The sequence below is a fragment of the Cervus elaphus genome, chromosome 30, assembly GCF_910594005.1.
Source record: "Cervus elaphus chromosome 30, mCerEla1.1, whole genome shotgun sequence".
In the NCBI taxonomy this organism is placed as follows: Eukaryota; Metazoa; Chordata; class Mammalia; order Artiodactyla; family Cervidae; genus Cervus; species Cervus elaphus.
The window spans coordinates 76,969,472-76,981,844 of record NC_057844.1 but is presented as its reverse complement, the minus strand read 5'-3'; the positions used below and the strand labels follow the sequence as shown (position 1 = coordinate 76,981,844).

Below are 12,373 nucleotides of genomic sequence, written 5' to 3'. Positions count from 1 at the left end.
CAACAGGTTTTTGGTCTGTTGTCAATTTCAGAACCAGAGAACTGAGGTAGAGTCATCCCATTGGATGAGAGTCCCTTCCATTCTAACTGTCTATGAATCGAAGAACTACTCGAGGAATTAGATTTCAGATTTAAGTCAGAAGTTGTCTCCATCAAAATCAAGTGGCTTGCATGAGGGAAAATGAGACAAAATAAATGGAAGCCCCAAGTCCGTGTACTGACTTAACCATCTCTAAACATCCACACCCTCGGGATCTAAGAATCAGACCAGAACTGCATTATTATTTTTTTCTTTATCATGTAGAGACACTCTCTTTGGTTTTGTTGCAGCCTCTTCACAGCTGTAATTAAACTTAAAACAGAAGCTGGAGACCTCAGGGTGCAGTCAGTTAATTAGAAACCAACTCAGAGTTACTGCGCTTTGTGTGACTGAAAGAAACACATGGGGAAAAATAAAACACAGGGCTGTGAATGTTGTAAATGGCGTGATAAAAACCAAATACCAAAATTCAGGAAGAATTTTCCTCTGTCACACAAGCAGATTTTTCTCTTCCATGTATGTCTATTAAAAAGAAAAAAAAAAATTATGAAATGTGGCCTGCATCCTAAAAGGATATAATCCTTAGGTCTTTCTAATGCCAGATCTACGTTAAATGTATTGTATACATTTTGTGTATATTTGTGCATTTGTATATATTTAAGAATCAAATTTAAGCTCTCATATTGTGCTAAAAGTTCCAAGGGAAAGATGCAGAATGTTACCCTTCATTAGGAACATATGAAATAAAAACAACTGCTACTCTTCATTGAGTGGCAAAATGCCTTATAATAATTTTACTCTTCATATTTGGGACAGTCAGGTTAGGTAATAGTCCCACTTTACAGATGATGAAACTGAGGAGTTAATTTGCCCAGTGTCACAAAGAGTATAAACACTAGAGCCAGAACATTCCCAAGCCAGCCTGGTCTCAAAGCCCATGATCTGGCAACTATTTATTGCTGCTTCCCTAGATTATGAAACTTGGCATTGTCACTGAACACGTCTGCAGCAAATCAGACCTCTCCCCATGAGCCACTAAAATAAAATGCATGCGATCCCTAAGGCTCCTTCTAATTCTAAAATCTCTGAATCAAGTAAGTGCTGGACAAACTACGTATATTAGACTAGACATAACATTTGCTATATGCCAAGGCCTTCCAGTCAAAGACTGGGGACTTTCCTGGTGGTCCAGTGGTAGAGATTTTGCCTTCCAGTGCAGAGGGTTCGGGTTTAATCCCTGGTCAGGGAGCTAAGATCCTGCATGCCTCACAGCCAAAATACCAGAAACATGAAGCAGAAACAGTATTGTAACAAATTCAATAAAGACTTTAAAAATGGTCCATACCAAAAAAATCTTTAAAACAAACAAACAAAAACACAGACATGTCCATCAAAAGGTGTATGAGGATACATTGTGATGTGGAGAAAGGCCCTGGGCTCAAAGAGCAGAATCACATAGGAATAACATTGGCATTTTTGACATGGGATGACTTTAAAAATACTCTCACACGTGCTCACAAAGAACATTGAGCGGTAGGAGTGGATGTCAGGCTTCTGGAGACACACCTGGCTGCACCTGTGCTGGCAGACCCTTGGCCCTGAGGTCTCTGCATCCTCCTTCTCAGGACCTGTGTCATTCATTCATTCATTCATTCACTTACAGACTCAGCTAGTTTTTGTTAAGCAGTTACTGTGTGTTTCAGTGGGTTTCCCAGGTGGCGCTAGTGGTAAAGAACCCTCCTACCAATGCAGGAGACATAAGGCAGGCGAGTTGGATCCCTGGGAAGATCCCCTGGAGGAGGAAATGGCAACCCACTCCACTTTTCTTACCTGGAGAATCCCATGGACAGAGGAGCCTGGCGAGCTACCGCCCATGGGGTCGCAAAGAGTTGGACATGATTGAAGCAGCTTAGCATGCATGCATGTGTTTAAGTTCCTTCAAAATTATGTAATACCTCGGAGACTTTTGATCGTTGGTTAAATTCAGGATAGATGGTTGAAATCATCTATGTATGGGAATAATCTGTATAATTGTTATTCTGTTAAAACAATATAATCTCATGCTGTCAGCCCTGCAGAGATTTGATTCTTAAGTCAGAGACTAACACAGTAATATATAAGCAGGAAGAAAAATGATCTAGCCTAGTAAATTAGTTAGCAAAGTAATTTTTTTCAAGTGGATTTCTACAGGAATCACTAATAGAGTGAAATAAAATATTTAATCTGATAACAGATTTCTTGGACAGTCTGAATTTTCCTTATTGTGCCAAAAATGTGACTTTGTGGAACCCTGAAGCACTTCCAGGGACTCCTGAGATTCACTGAAGCCTTTAGGAATCCACAGAACATAGCTTGAAAACCCATGTCTAATTCTACACTTTCATTCTACTGATTTAAGTGTCTGCCCAAAACACTCATTGTAATTTTTCAGAAATTTTAGAACTGAAAATTGAAAGTATTTTGTTCTTTTGTTCATAATTTTTTTGAATCTCTAAAGCAGTTGAGAATTTAAAAGTCTGCCAGGTGGCACAGTGGTAAAGAATCTGCCAGCAGGTGCAGGAGACGCAGGTTTCATCCCTGGGTCAGGAAGATCCCCTGGAGGAGGGCATGGTAACTGGAGCCAATATTGTTGCCTGGAGAATCCCGTGACAGAGGAGCCTGGTGGACTACAGTCTACAGGGTCACAAAGAGCTGGACATGACTGAGCGCAAACACACACACAGTGTGTCAGTGAGGACACACAGTGTGTCAGTGAGGACAGTCTGTTAAATACGGTGGAGTTCAAGACTGCAGGCTTGAAGTCCAAAAATCTAGATTCAGTGTCTGTCTCTGCCAGTCTCTAGATGTATGACTGTGGAAGAATCAGACAACTTCCCTGATCTGTTTGTTGTGTTATATCTGAAAGTGAGGGCTATTAAGACCCCAGCACATCTAGCTTCCAAGGCTGCCAAGTACATGTGAGGTGAGCTTGTATTTTTCAGGGTGCTTTAGCCATGGTCTAAGAAGACGATCGTTAACGATCACCAACCCTGAGTTTCTTCAAGTTTAAATAAGATGGTATGTACGTTTCAAGCTCTGTCTTAACAAATGCTAAAATATTATTTCAGATGTTTTTAATTTATAAAATTAAAGTATTATTGATCAGTTTAAAGCATCATTTATGCCCAAGTTTGTCTCTCTTTTGGTCTTCCCCACACCCATTCTCCCGGACAGCGACTTTGATGAATTTGGTATGAGCCCATCTTCCAGTTCTTAAATCATAGTTTACGAAATTTAGCATACTATCAGCCTTGTTGTTGTGTTTGTTCAGTCACTAGTTCATGTCCAGTTCTTTTCGACCCCATGGACTGCAGTACGCCAGACTCCTCTGTCCTCCACTATCTCCTGGAGTTTGCTCAAATTCATGTCCATTGAGTCAGTGATGCTATCTAATCATCTCATCCTCTGCTACCCCATTCTCCTTTTATCTTCAGTCTATCAACTTTATAAAGACTCATATTTGGTATAATATTAATAAACAAAGTACAATTAAAGTACACACGTAGATTGCAAGATACATCCCAATTTCAGATTGTTAAAATGTGAAAATAAATGTGCATCTTAAAATCAAGGGACTGCAGTAGTTTTCCACACTTATACATACCCATTAAAATATATAATGTTTTAAATCATCTACAGACATTTTTATACCCTTGGTTTTTAAGATCAATGTGGTATTTTCAGTTTGAGGAGCGCTGCTCCAGCGCATGGCTGGCCCTGTCTGGAAGGGATCCACACACTCCTCTCACTGATATAACTCCACCCCATGCTGAGGCCAAGTTATGTTTGATCATGTGATTCCCTCCTTACAAGGGCTTCCCTGATGGCTCAGATAGTAAAGAATCCATCTACAATGCAGGAGTCCTGGGTTTGATCCCTGGGTCAGGAAGATCCCCTGGAGAAGGGAATGGCAACCCACCCCAGGCCTCTTGCCTGGAGAATTCCATGAACAGAGGAGCCTGGCGGGCTATAGTCCATGGGGTCATAAAGTGTTGGACACAACTGAGCGACTAACACTTTCACTTTTCCTTCCTTACAAATGATTAGGAGTAGCAATTTTCAAAATAAATAGGATCAATACATATATTCTCGGTTAAGTTTTTAACCAAACATTGTTTTTGCGATCTTTTTATCTTAATACACAGAGAGTTAATTCAGGCATTAATATATAGTCACATAGTAGCGGTCCGTTGGCTGAACATGCCATATTTGCTTCTCATTCCCCTTCCTGGAGACAGAGCTTATGTGGCTTTCCAATATTTTGCTCTTACACGTTGCAACGAATGCATTTGTCCTTTGTGTCCAGTTGTGCAAGAGTTTCTTTAAGGTCTTTGGTTTAGTCGCTAAGTCGTGTTCGACTCTTGGAATCCCATGGACTGTAGCTCACCAAGTTCCTCTGTCCATGGAATTTCCCAGACAAGATCACTGGAGTGGCTGCCATTTCCTTCTCCAGGGGAACTTCCCCAATGTAGGCATTGAACCTGAATCTCCTGCCTTGCAGGCAGATTCTTTAGTGCTGAGTCACAAAGGAAGCCCTTTAGGGTTTATACCAGAAGGTAGAAATCCGGGATCCTGGTTGCTGCCCAAATGGCTCCATGAAAATGAAAGTGAAAGTCGCTCAGTCGTGTCCAACTCTTTGGGATCCCGTGGACTATACAGTCCATAGAATTCTCCAGGCCAGAATACTGGAGTGGGTAGCCTTTCCCTTCTCCAGGAGATCTTCCCAACCCAGGATCGAACCCAGGTCTCCCGCATTGCAGGCGGATTCTTTACCAGCTGAGCCACCAGGAAGCCCAAGAATACTGGAGTGGGTAGCCTATCCCTTCTCCAGCGGATCTTCCTGACCCGGGTATTCTCCTGCATTGCAGGTGGATTCTTTACCAACTGAGCTATCAGAGGAGCCTCTGAATGGCTCCATAGCACACCCTAAAACTAGATTTTCAAAATTGCATGTGTTAATTTTATACTACCCAAAAAGTCTAGAGACTGGAGTCGTTTCTCCAGGTCACTGGAGATTCCCTTAAGCATTATCGACAATTGCTTTATTCTCCTATATGTCCTCAGACTGACAGTTATTTTCATGAGGTCTATCAAGTCAGCCCAGTTTGATTCAGCACAGTTTTCCTGAATCTCAGCCACTCTGTATAAGTACTAGCCTACATCCTGGCCTTCGTTGGGAAAGCTTAATCTGTGCTCTCTGAGCCTACAACTGGTAGAGAAGTTGCATTAGTAAACACAAACCAACCATAGATAAAAGCTATGATAAGAGAGTCTCAGGCTTGCTGTATTTTTTATATACATGATAAACATTTGCTTCCTGATCATGCCAGATCAACCTGATCTGAAATTTTTTAAATATTGGCAGTAAAACAGCTAGAGATTGGTTTAGGACCATCACATAAATATGTGCGTGGAGATGATAGCCTGCATTATATGTGCGTCGCTACCCTTCCAAACTGAACATGTGTAAGTTAAAATCTTGATTTCATAAGCCTGTCTTTAGGCTTGAATTTAGCTTAAAAAGAACATTTTTGCTAAGTTGTATGAGTTTTTTGTTTTTGTAAAATACTACAAAGCATTTTAACCCAAATTGCAAAAAAGAAAAAAAAAGTCTACATACATATACATACTCTGACTTAATTTTTATCCACGCTGGCCCGTGGAGCCACACAGCCTGATTTAGTCTTCTCAGGGACAAACAGGCATGTGCCAAGCAGACGAAAATAAAGGTTTGGCTGCAGTTTCTGGAATAGAAAACAGCAGGCTCTTCCATCGCCCCCTGGGGGCACCAATTTGTCAGCCCACAATGAAAATCAGGCTTAAGTGTACAGGAGATGCATATTTATAACCATTATCTACTGTTCTGTAAAATGTCTCTCTCATCCACCAGGTATGTATTCTGAATTTCTTCTGTCCGTGACTGATTGCAATTTGCCCAATGCTTATGAAATCCATCTTCGCCCCACAACTTTTGTCAATGATTCGGGGATAAGAATGATAAAAGACTTAAGCAGTTGAAAGACTCCGTATTTTTCAGTGTTTTCCGCTTTATTATTGTTTCAAAGGAAAGCCCTGCGATGTGAATACTGAGAGAAAATGTAATTAAGCGCTCATTGTGGATAGTCTTTTTGTTACCTTTGAAGTGCTTACGTTAACACAGCAATCTCTTGATTTTGCTTCTGTAGCGGCAGCTTTCAGAGAATAGTCATGTTTTGCTGACAAAAATGGGCCTTCCAAAGTGTAAATTAAATAACTTGATTTTATAGAATTCATTTAAAAGTGCATCTGTGTTGAACATTTCTCATTTTACATTGCTCTGATTACATTTGACTTTTCATTGACCTATATGAACAATGAAATAGTTTCCAACTACAGCCTGCAAGGCAGCTTAGGATAGAATGATTATGGTAAAAAGGTAATGAGGAAAAGAAATGGTAAAAAAAAAAAAAAGAAAAAGAAAAGGGAAAAGAAAACTGCAAGGTGATGGGGTACTGCCCAGATTCCTGCTGTGTTTCTACTGTATCCTTGAAAATAATTTAAAAAGAAATTGCTAATGAGGTTCACTGTAGAGAAAGAAATAAGATTAAAGGTGACAATTCAGCTAAAGGGTTGTCTTTAAGCTATATAAAAAGGCAAAGAAAATCATAAGGAAACTTTAGAAAAGAACTGGAAATGAAAAAGGAAAGACATGGTGAGTGCAGAACTATACGCAGCTGGAGAAAATTCAAAATAGGATACGAAGCAACAGAGATGAAAATTATCATGAAAAGCCATTCTAAGACGGTGAAGCCACTCTCTTGAGCACACACAGTGTAACTTGGAGCAGCCTGCGTCATGCTAACCTAGCTTCTCCCTGCGATAGAGAGAACGAGGATGCAGGGCGGTCATGTCACAGCACAACCGGGGGACATAGGATGCTGAAGAACACACCGCTTCACTGGCTGAATTTTACTAAATGCATTGTGGGTAAATGAAAGAAAACCAAGTTAATACTCTGTGGTTCAAAGTATCACACCTAAACCTAGCAAAGGTCTCAGCTCAGGTGCAGCTGGCTTTTTTAGTAGTGAAAGGAGTTATAGAAGAGAGGTCCTAAGGAATCACGGGCTTCTCTGCTTTCTCAGTTGGTAAAGGATCCGCCTGCAGTGCAGGAGACCCCGGTTCGATTCCTGGGTCGGGAAGATCCACTGGAGAAGGGAACAGCTACCCACTCCAGTATGCTGGCCTGGAGAATTCCATGGACTGTATAGTCCATGGGGTCACAAATAGTCAGACACGACTGAGCAACTTTCACTTTCAAGGAATCACAGTAACGGAACACCTGCTGCCACGTGGGGACGGGACTGTTGCTTCGGAAGCCTGCTGAGCTGGAGGGTCAGCGCCCCACCTAAAGGCAGCTACATCGTTCATAAAACTTCTAGGAAGGAGACTTGCCAGGGTTGCCGAGATCTGATTTGTGTCATTTCCCACACTGAATGCATGGTCAATGCTGAAAATACCTTAAGCATAGGTGTTATAGTCTGAGAAAATCTGACAAAAAGTAAAGAATTAGATACCTGGACAAATAGTTATTCTCTACTTTTTCATTCAGATCAGTGATTCATAATGTATCAGTATTGATCATAAAATAAGGAAGTGGATGTGTTACTAACACAGTCATTATATATTTCATGGCAGGACAAATACGCATGTTGCTTATTAATATAATGTGATATTACAGACCTGTTACAAATAGTGAGTAGCCAATGCATGAAAATATAGATGTGAATTTGAATTTCTTGTTTTAAAGCACTGCACATACTGAATACCTCTGTGTTGACAGTATGTGTGCGCTTTATTTAACAAAGCTCAAGAGGAAATCAAGGGATATATCATGAGCCTTTATTCCCCCCTGAAATTGCATCTTGAAGAAAAAATGGTGATTTAGATTTCCATGCCCCATTGTAAATTTAAATATTATATAAGTTATAAAAAATACATAATGCACACAACAGGTTGTGTGGTTTAGAACTGGCAAAGCAAAAAGGGAAAAGGGTTTCACTGCAAATGATGGTGCTCTTGTAATTCAGTGTGACAAGTCCCTCTAAAAATTCTTTATTGTATCAGTAGCATTGAATATAAACCTGTGAATCTCATTTAATGGCTGTGTGCTAAGTCGCTTTAGTCATGTCTGACTCTTTGTGACCCCATGGACTGTAGCCCGCCGAGTTCCTCTGTCCATGGGATGCTCCAGGCAAGAAGACTGGAGTGGGTCGCCATGCCCTTCTCCAGGGGATCTGCCTGTCCCAGGATCTAACGTGCATCTCTTGCTCTTCTGTCTCCTGCATTGGAAGGGGGGGTTCTTTACCACTGAGCCACCCAGGACGTTATGGAAAGCCTTTCGTCAGCACGCAGATGGCACTGGTAGTAGACAGACATTGGCTAAAAATAAGATTCAGACGTCAGTGTAGTGCACTCAGATGATTAACGAGCCTTACCTCAGCTTTCTATGAAAACAGAACAAACCACCACAAAAAGCAGCGCTGAGAGGGTTGAGGAAAGGTTCTCGCTTTCAGAATTCGGCTCCGTCCCCCACTCCGATTAACCCTGGGGGAAAGAGCAATGGCCGACCCCCAAGTCAGCCTGCATCCTCAGTCCACGCCTCACAGCCCTGCGTTTGCAGGAAAAAGGTGTCTCCCTGACAATGTAAACTAAATACCATGAGAACCAAGCTGCCGCCTCCCTTCGCTTCTGTTTCTTTATCGCAGTGGTTATTGCCACCTTCTTAGAGTCTGAGAAAAGAACTACAAAGTAGTTCTCACCTCCTCTCGCTCAACTGCAGGCAGAGCCTCTCTTGCGTCTTCTATCTCCATCTCCACTCCAGAGAGACAGTCCAAGCCAGACCCCCAGGGCCAAGTTATCACCTTAGCACCATGCCCTCCCGTCAGGAGACGGCGACAAGGATCTCTAAGTGTCTGTGTCCAAGCAGAGCTTCAGGGGGAAACTTGAGCTCCACACACATTTTAAAATATGGTTTCTGTTATGCCATCACGTCGCCATGTTAACTAAGCAGGAAAGCCTGAACATTCAAAGACGTTAAATGACCGATGCTGTTGTTCAGTCACTCAGTTGTGGCCAACTCTTTGCGACCCCGTGGACTGTAGCCCGCCAGGCTCCTCTGTCCTCTACTGTCTCCCAGAGTTCGCTCAAATTCACATCCACTGAGTCAGTTTAATGTTTAAAGGTTTAGTTCATGACAGTTTAAAGCACACTTTATAAACGCTCTCATTTATTGTTCTTAAATTTGTTACCAAAACCTCCCAAGAGGTTTCTGCCTGCAAAGCCCCTTCATCATGTTTTCCAGCAAAGCCAAAGCATCTCCTTTTTGAGTCCTGCCTTCTCTCTTCCATGAAAACCAAACTCTTACCTCCACGAAGATGATAAAGTATGGCTAGATTCCCCGGGCTTTCTCTCTGTGCCTCTGCCCTCGGGGTAGCCTTATTTTCTCTTTCCTCTGAAAAAGAGGTATCATCTCTACCATTCTTTTAAAATAAAGTAACAAAATGTTACATATTTAATAACGTTTGTCAAACTGCACTTAACACTGTCTAGTTACTCTTCAGTGATCCAGTTTAAAATAACTGCATTGCATGCATTTTTAAAAAAGAAAGAGAGAGAGAGCTTCTGAAAGGGAAATTTTAACAGAGGAGAGAAGAATGTCACCCCCTCCTGATTATTACAGCCTCCCTGTCACTCCTCCCAACCTCCCCTGGTGACATTTGGGCACCCTGCCCAGCCCCTCAGCCCACCTCTCGGTCTCGCCCAGCCTCCTCCAGGCAGCGATGCCCGGGCCGGGCTCTCCTGCCCACCACCCCCACCTGGCCCCACACCCCCAAGGCCCCGTCTTTGCTCATGCCACCTGGAAAGCCTTTCTCTTCCTGACAGCATCCCCCTTCTCCTTAGCATCTTGGCAGCACCATGCCAGACTCTCTACCAGCCCCTCACAATCGTACGTGAGCAGCCTTCAGAAGAGCCCCCCACCCCCAGACCCATCTGCCTAGATCAGCTCTCAGAAATCAAAACGGCTGGGCTGGCACAGAACTGAAGCTGGGAGATTCTGACGGGGTTCAGTTTCTGACCGGTTGTCAGTCTTCACACTTGTGTGTCCCCCCAAGCCCCCATTTCCCTTCACATGCCTGCTTTCTGAGAATACATAATAATGTTCTCTGGGATGAAACATGAAGGAGGCAGAAGGGTGTAGAGAGAGGCCGGGAGTGAAGTGCTTTGATGGTAGGTGACGTGCCACACCCAGGGCACCAGCAGCATTGCTCCCGCCCTGGGGGTGTTGACATCCAAGGCTTTCTTGTAACCACTTCTTGTCTGAACTTGACCGGGAGATAGCCTTGCTAGGGGCCCCACGAGGACACAGGGCCGCCTGCACAGAGCTGGGTAGCTGTCTGAGAGGTCTAGATAGAGAGCCTGAAAGACCCCCCAAAAATTCAGTCTTCCTGAGCCCCCAGATGGAATGGCAGAACTTCCAAACTTCCCTGAGACTTGACAGCCTGTGTGTGGGAACAACGACCCGAGCCAGAAATGAAGTTGACAGTAGCAGGGTTTATGTGAAAGTGAAACTGTCAGTCACTCAGTCGTGTCCAGCTCTTGGCGACCCCACAGACTGTAACCCACCAGGCTTCTCTGTCCATGGACTTCTCCAGGCAAGAATACTGGAGTGAGTAAGCCATTCCCTTCTCCAAGGGATGTTCCCAACCCAAGGATTGAACCTGGGTCTCTCACACTGCAGCAGATTCTTTACTGTCTGAGCCACCAGGAAAGCCCTAAGAATACTGGAGCATGTAGCCATTCTCTTTTCCGGGGGTTTTCCCAACACAGGGGTTGAATCTGCATTGCAGGCAGATTCTTTACTGTCTGAGCCACTTAGGGGTTGTGTGGGGACCTCCAAAAGATATATCCATGTTCTAACTCCCAAGCCTATGAATGTGACCTTATTTGGAGGCCCTTTCAGATGTAATTAAATTAAGGATTTTGAGATGTGATTATCCTGGATTATCTGGATAATCCCTAAATTCAGATGACTATAAGAGATTGAACCCAGGTCTCCTGCATTGCAGGCGGATCCTTGACTGTCTGAGCCACCAGGGAAGCCTGGGTCAGAAAGATCCCCTGGAGGAGGGCATGGCTACCCGCTCCAGTATTCTTGCCTGGAGAATTCCGTGAACAGAGGAGACTGGCAGGCTACAGTCCATAGAGTCGTAAAGAGTCAGACACAACTGAGCGACTAACACTTTGACTTTGTAAGAGACAGATGAGGATAAGACACAGAGAGGAAGAGGAGAGGCCAGGTGAAGACAGAGAGTGGAGTGATGCTGCCACAAGCCAAGGAGAGCCTGGGGCCACTAGATGCAGGGCCCCCGGAACTGAGGTCGTGAGTAGTTCAGCAGAAAGAAAGCCCAGAGTCTCCAAAATAAGCACCCTGACTGCCCCTCATGGGGGACAGAAGATCAGTCACATGACCACAGTAAACCAGATGCCGGTGACAGTCACATCTTTGACATCAAACCAACCCTACAAATAAAGATTGAAGGCAAAAGGAGAAGGAGGCAACAGAGGATGAGATTAGATGGCATCACCAACTCAATGGACGTGAATCTGAGCAAACTCTGGGAGATGGTAAAGGACAGGGAAGCCTGGCGTGCTGCAGTCCATGGGGTCGCAAAGAGTTGGAAATGACTTAGTGACTGAACCACAAAGAAAAGAGGCATTTATTCAAATGTAACTGAGTTATAAAGGACTAAATTGGATTCATGTAGCAAGATTCAGTTTTCAGCCATCAAAGCAAATGGAAGGCTTAAGGACTCAATTCAGTTCAATTAAATACAAATTTAATTGATCTGTAAAAATATCAAGAAAACTGTTTTAGTTTTGTATATCTAAGTTTATGTCTGTGTATTTTAACATAGATTATACCACACCCCAGTGGCTCAGTGATAAAGAATCTGCCTGCAATGCAGGAGATGTGGGTTCAGTCCCTGGGTTGGGAAGGTCCCCTACAGAAGGATATGGCAACCCACTCCAGTATTCTTGCCTGGAGAATCCCATGGACAGAGGAATCTGGTGGGCTACAGTCCATGGGGTCTCAAAAGAGTAGGGCACAACTGCTTAGCTAAACAACAACATACCATACACCAGGGTTCTTGGGGGAGGATTAAATGAAACAACAATATAGCTGCAATTTGTTGAGCTATTATTATAGCCGTTATATCATACAAATGAGGGCAGTGAAACTCACGGAAGGCTGCAT

General features: G+C 43.3%; 1 protein-coding gene across 4 annotated transcripts in view; it reads left to right on the top strand.

The window, feature by feature from the left end:
• NALCN (sodium leak channel, non-selective) overlaps positions 1-12,373 on the top strand; it is a 296,965-nt gene that overhangs the window by 166,653 nt on the left and 117,939 nt on the right. The gene's annotated exons all lie outside the window — the stretch shown is intronic.